General features: G+C 36.6%; 1 long non-coding RNA gene across 1 annotated transcript; it reads right to left on the reverse strand.

Moving 5' to 3' along the window:
• Positions 1-273: 273 nt before the first annotated feature.
• On the reverse strand, positions 274-5,927 carry LOC135969648 (uncharacterized). Its single transcript, XR_010584987.1, has 2 exons — positions 5,800-5,927; positions 274-5,305 (listed from the first exon to the last, which is right to left on the reverse strand). It is a non-coding gene; the product is annotated as an uncharacterized lncRNA (long non-coding RNA).
• Between the last annotated feature and the right edge of the window lie 265 nt (positions 5,928-6,192).

Consider the following 6,192-nt stretch of genomic DNA (forward strand, 5'->3'; position numbering starts at 1 on the left):
GGTACAACCTCGGTTCAGTGCAACATCTGCCTCCTGGATTCAAGTGGTTCTCCTGCCTCAGCCTCCTGAGGAGATGGGATTACAGGTGCCTGTCACCACGCCTGGCTAATTTTTGTATTTTTGGTAGAGATGGGGTTTCAGCATGTTGACCAGGCTGATCTTGAACTCCTGACCTCAAGTGATCTACCTGCCTTGGCCTCCCATAGGCTGGGATTAGAGGTGTGAACCACCATGCCTGGCCTGAATTTTGTTCCTTTTAAAGGCTGAATAATATTCTCTTTTTTTTTTTTTTTTTGAGACTGAGTCTCACTCTGTTGCCCAGGCTGGAGTGCAGTGGCATGATCTCGGGGCTCACTGCAACCTCTACCTCCTGAGTTCAAGTGATTCTTGGGCCTCAGCCTCCCAAGTAGCTGGGGCTACAGACATCAGCCACCATGCCCAGCTAATTTTTTTGTTTTTAGTAGAAACAGGGTTTCACCATGTTGGCCAGGCTGATGTTGAACTCCTGACCTCAGGTGATCCACCTGCCTCGGCTTCCCGAAGTGCTGGGATTACAGGCATGAGCCACTGTGCCCAGCCGTAAGGCTGAATAATATCCTATTGTAAGTATATATCACATTTTGCTTTTTCATTCATCTGTCAATGACCTCTTGGGTTGCTTCAGTGTTTTAGCTCTTGTAAATAATGCTGTATGAACATAAGCATACAAGTATCTTTGATACCTTGCTTTTAATTCTTCTGGGTATGGCATTGCTGGATCATATGGTAAATCTATTTTTAATTTTTTAAGAAACCACCATACTGCTTTCCACAGTGGTTATACCATTCTATATCCCCTAAACAGGCACAAAGATTCTATTTTCTCCACATCCCTGCAAACACATTTTATTTTCTATTGCTTTGATAGTAGCCATCCTAAGGGTGTCCAGGTGGCTTTCACTATAGTTTTGACTTGCATTTCCATAATGAGTAGTAATGTTGAGCATTTTTGCATGTGCTGATTGGCCATTTGTATATCTTCTTGGAGAAGTATCAAATATCTATTCAAGTCCTTCACCCCATTTTTGAATTGAGCTGTTTGTATTTTTGTTGTTGAGTTTTAGGAGTTCTCCATATATTCTGGATATTAATCCCTTATCAGACATATGATGTGCAAATATATTCTCAAATTCTGTAGGTTGCCTTTCTATTCTGTTGATAGTGTCTTTCAATATAAAATTTTAAAATTTTCATGAAGTCTAATTTGTCTATTTTTTCTTTTGTTGCCTGTGCCTTTTGTGTCATTACACAAAATCACTGCCTAATCCAACGTCATGAAGTTTTTGCCTTATGTTTCTTCTAAGAGTTTTATAGTTTTAGGGCTTACATTTAGGCCATGGATCTACTTTGAGCTAAATTGTGCAATGGTATTAGATAAGGGTCCAAGTTCATTCTTTTGCATGTGAATACCTAGTTTTCTCAGCACCATTTGTTGAAAAGACTGTCTTTTTCTTATTGAATAATCATGGTTCCCTTGCCAACAATCATTTGACCATATATATTTGAATATTTATTTCTGGATTCTCTATTGTATTCATTGGTCTTTATGTGTAGTCTTTATGCCACTACCATACTGTCTTAATTACTGTTACCTACAATAAATTTTTAAATCAGTAAGTGTGAGTCCTCCAGCTTTGTTCTTCTCTTTCAGGATTATTTTGACTATTTAGAGTTCCTTGAAATTTCATATGAATATTAAGATCTGTTTTCCTATTTTTGCAAAAAAAACCTTGTTTGATATGAATTGCACTAAATCTGTAGATCACTTTGGGTAGTGTCGAAATCTTAACAATATTAAGTCTTCCAATCCATGAACATGAAATAGCTCTCCATTTATTTATGTCTTCTTTAATTTCTCTCAGATATATTTTGTGCTTTACAGTACATAGATTTTTTACCACCTTGATAAAGTTAATTCCTAAGTACTTATTATTTTTGATGCTACTATAAATGGAATTGTTTTCTTAATTTTCTTTTCAGATTGTTTATTGTTTGTGTATATAAATGCAGCTGATTTTTGTGTGTTGACTTTGTTTCCTGCTATTTTGCTGAATTTGTTTATTAATTCTAACTTTTTTGTGTGTGAAATCTTCAGGGTTTCTACATATAAGATCATGTCATCTGCAAACAGGGATATTTAGATACCTTTCATTTATTTTTCTTGTCTCATTGCTGTGTCTAGCATTTCTAGTGCTATATGGTGACAGTGGAAATTTCTGTCTTGTTTCTTCTGATCTTAGAGAAAAAGCTTTCAGTCTTTCACCATTAAGTATGATGTTTGCTGTGGGTTATTCACAGACAGTTTTTGTTATGTTGAGTTAGTTTCCTTCTATTCAGAGTATACTGAGAATTTTTACCATGAAAGGATGTTGAATTTTGTCAAATGCTTTTTCTGCACCACTTGAGATGATCATGTGGCTTTCCCCCTTCATTCTGTTAATGTAGTGTATTACATTGATCAGTTTTCACAGATTGAATCATCCTTGCATTCCAGGAATAAACTTCACTTAGCCATAGTGTATAATCTTTTTAATATGCTATTGCACTCAGTTTACTCATATTTTGTTCAGAATATTTTTGCATCAATGTCCATAAGGGATATTGGCATATTAATTTTCTTTTCTTGTAGAGTCTTTGTCTGGCTTTGGTATCAGGGTAATGCTGGCCTAATAGACTGGGTTAGGGTGTAATCTCTCCTCTTCAATTTTTTGGGAAAAGTTTGAGAAGGATTGGTGTTAGTTATTTAAATGTTTGGTATAATTCACTGGTAAAACCATCAGATCCAGGGCTTTTCTTTTCTTTTAAGAGATGGGGTCTTCTTACATTGCCCAGGCTGGTCTTGAACTTCTGGGCTCAAGTGATCCTGTCACTGCAGCTTCCTGAGTAGGTGAGACTACAGTTGCATGCCACCGTGCAGGGCTTTTCTTTCATGGGATATTTTAAATTACTGCCTTTTATAAGAGATTCAACTTTTTTGTTAGCTACAGGTTTATTCAGATTTTCTATTTCTTTGTGGCTTAGTCTTGATAGGTTGTGTGTTTTTAGAAATTTGTCCATTTCATCGAGGTTATCCAATTTGTTGAAGTACAATTGCTCTCTCAAAATCCTTTTTATTTCTGTAGATTTGGTAATAATGTCCCCACTTTATTTCTAATTTTAATAATTTGAGTCTTCTTTTTCTGTAGTCCTTTTAGCTAAAGACTTGTCAATTTTGTTGATCTTTTTGAAGAACCATTTTTTGATTCCTCTATTATTCTTCTATTATTTTTCTCCATTATTCTTCTATTCTCTATTTCATTTATCTCTGCTCTAATTTTTATTATTTTCTTCCTCCTACCAGCTTTGGGTTTAGTTTCTTTTTCTTTTTCTAGTTCCTTAAGTTTTAAGGTTAGGTTTTGATTTAAGACATTTATTGTTTTTTAATGTAAGCTATTTAATGTAAATTTTGAATTTATTATAAATATTCCCCTTAGCATTACTTTCTCTGTGTTCCATAAGTTTGGGTGCTATGTGTGTTCATTTTCATTTGTCTCTAGGTACATTGTAATTTCCATTGTGATTTCTTCTTTTATTCATTGGTTATTTAAGAATGTGTTGGTTAATTTCCACAAATTTGTGAATTTTCCAAATACTTAGGGAGTTTTTGACCATAATTTCTTCAAATATTCTCTCTTCCCCTTTCTCTCTCTGTTCACCTTCTGAAACTCCCACAATGCATGTTGATCTGCTTGATGGTACCCTATAGGTCCCTTAGGCTCTGTTCACTTTCCTCCAATCTTTTTTCTGTTCCTCAGTCTTGATAATTTTCATTGTCCTATCAAGTTTGCTGATTCTTTCTTCTGCTTGCTCAAATTTGCCTTTGAATTTCTTAAAATTTTCACTTCGACTACTGTAATGTTCAGCTCCAGAATTTATTTTTTCTTTCTTTTTAGGTTTTCTATTTCTTTATTGGTATTTCCATTTTCTTCACATATTGCTTTCTTGACTTTCACCACATCCTCCTTTAGTTCTTTTAGCATCTTTAAGACAGTTGTTTGAAAGTCCTTGTCTATTACATCCATTTTTAGATCTGTTTCAGGGACAATTTCTTGTTAGTTTCCCCCCCCTCCTTTAACCAAGCCATACATTTCTGTTTCTTTGCATGCCTTGTGAATTTTTTGTTGGAAATTGGATATTTGAATCTAATAATGTGGTAACTCTGAAAATCAGTGTCCTTTCTTTTGGTTTGCTGTTTTTTTTTTTTTTTTTTTTTTTTTTTTTTTTTTTTTTGAGACAGAGTTTCACTCTTGTTGCCCAGGCTGGAGTTCAATGGCACGATCTCAGCTCACCACAATCTCCGCCTCCCGGGTTCAAGTGATTCTTCTGCCTCAGCCTCCCAAGTAGCTGGGATTACAGGCATGTGCCACCATGCCTGGCTAATTTTGTATTTTTAGCAGAGATGTGGTTTCTCCATGTTGGTCAGACTGGTCTTAAACTCCTGACCTCAGGTGATCTGCCTGCCTCAGCCTCCCAAAATGCTGGGATTACAGGTATGAGCCACCTCACCCAGCTGGTTTGCTGGTTTTCTATTTTTTTTTGTTGTTGTTGTAGGCTGTCTCTGTGGTGTGGATCAGCCAGAAGTATAAAGTTAAGATCCTCTCATATATTTTTTCGAGCCTTTGCCTTTCCCTGGGTATACATGATGATTTTCTAACTCCAATCACATATATGTGGTTCATTTTTAATGTTCTAGTCTTCAATATCTAGTTCCCAAAAGGGGAAAAAATGTAGGAAGGGAAAAAGGTGTTTGCCCTTTATATTCCCAGAGTCACTTCATCCAGAGATGGAGGGACTTGCAACAATGGGGTAAGGTGCAACAACAAAACTTGCTGCTTCTTTGCACCTCTGTGATCAGAAGCAGCAATCAGCAATGAGAGCACAGATCCTAGATATTTGGAGGACAGGGTCCTTTTCAGCCACCCTGGCTCCCACAGGCTATGTACAGGTTGCTACAGGACCATGTGCACAGCTGCCTGACACGTGGCTGAAGGGTGGTTAGCTGCTACTGTGATTACAGCTGAAATTGATGAAAATTAACCACAATTATTGCCCAAGCCCTGGAAGTCAACAGACTCCACAGTTCCAAAATACATTAGACAGATTCTACTGGTAAAATTATTATCTAGGTGGGAAGATAGGTTCCTCTTTTTCCTGCTCTGCCATCTTCTAGGAATTCTCTCTGGGGCTCCTTATTTTCAAAAACTTTTTATTGTGAAAAATTTCAAACCTAAACAAAAGTAAAGAGAATGATATAATGAATCCCCATGCACTCATCACACAGCTTCAACAATTACCAACTACCTGCTCCTTTACCTGAATTTCAGCCTGTAATTTCTTGCCCACCTCTTTCCTGTCTCCCAATGCTTGGCTTCAAATGATGTGATTTTCTGCCTTCTCTCCAGTTCTAAGAATCAATGTGATTCCCCTTAATATTTGACTAAATTAACAGGTTCTCTTTTTAATATTCCTAACTTGAATAATTTTTATAGCCTCCACCCTACCCCCCAGACTCCTTTAAAAAAAAAAAAAAGGCAGTTTTTAATGTTTTCCAATGGTTTGAGAATCTGATGAAAGCCATGGACCATAACCCTAGAAAAAAACATGCACACACCATTTTGTATGTGATTTCAGGAGGTTCATGGACACCTTGAAACCTTCTAAGGAACCTATGTTAAAAACCCCTACTCTAAAAGGTAGATTCTCCCTTTTCCTAGGCCATACCTGGTCCTTGTAGCCATGTTTCTCTTTCACATTTACACAGAAACGTAAGACTGGGAGAGCATCCATTTCCATCACTTTTTTGTTGTTCTGTTGAGGCAACCAGACATGAAGGGCAATTTTATTTGTTTTTGTTCTTTTCATGAAGGCATTTTGAATTAATTGTCCAATTAATTCCAATTCCACATGAAAGGAACATGCCTGTTCCAAATCCTGGAGAGTGAGCAACAGAATTAGAGGTCCTGCCAACATTTTTCATACTAATCTCATGCTGAATATTTTTCTGCCCCTTTGAAATGAATTAATGCTAACTCCAAAATATTCCGAAAACCCACTCTAAAAATACCTGCTTTTCAGCACATTTTCTTCTTTCTCTTCCCTTCTCTTTACTCACAC

Source organism: Macaca fascicularis, chromosome 2 (genome assembly GCF_037993035.2).
Source record: "Macaca fascicularis isolate 582-1 chromosome 2, T2T-MFA8v1.1".
NCBI lineage: Eukaryota > Metazoa > Chordata > Mammalia > Primates > Cercopithecidae > Macaca > Macaca fascicularis.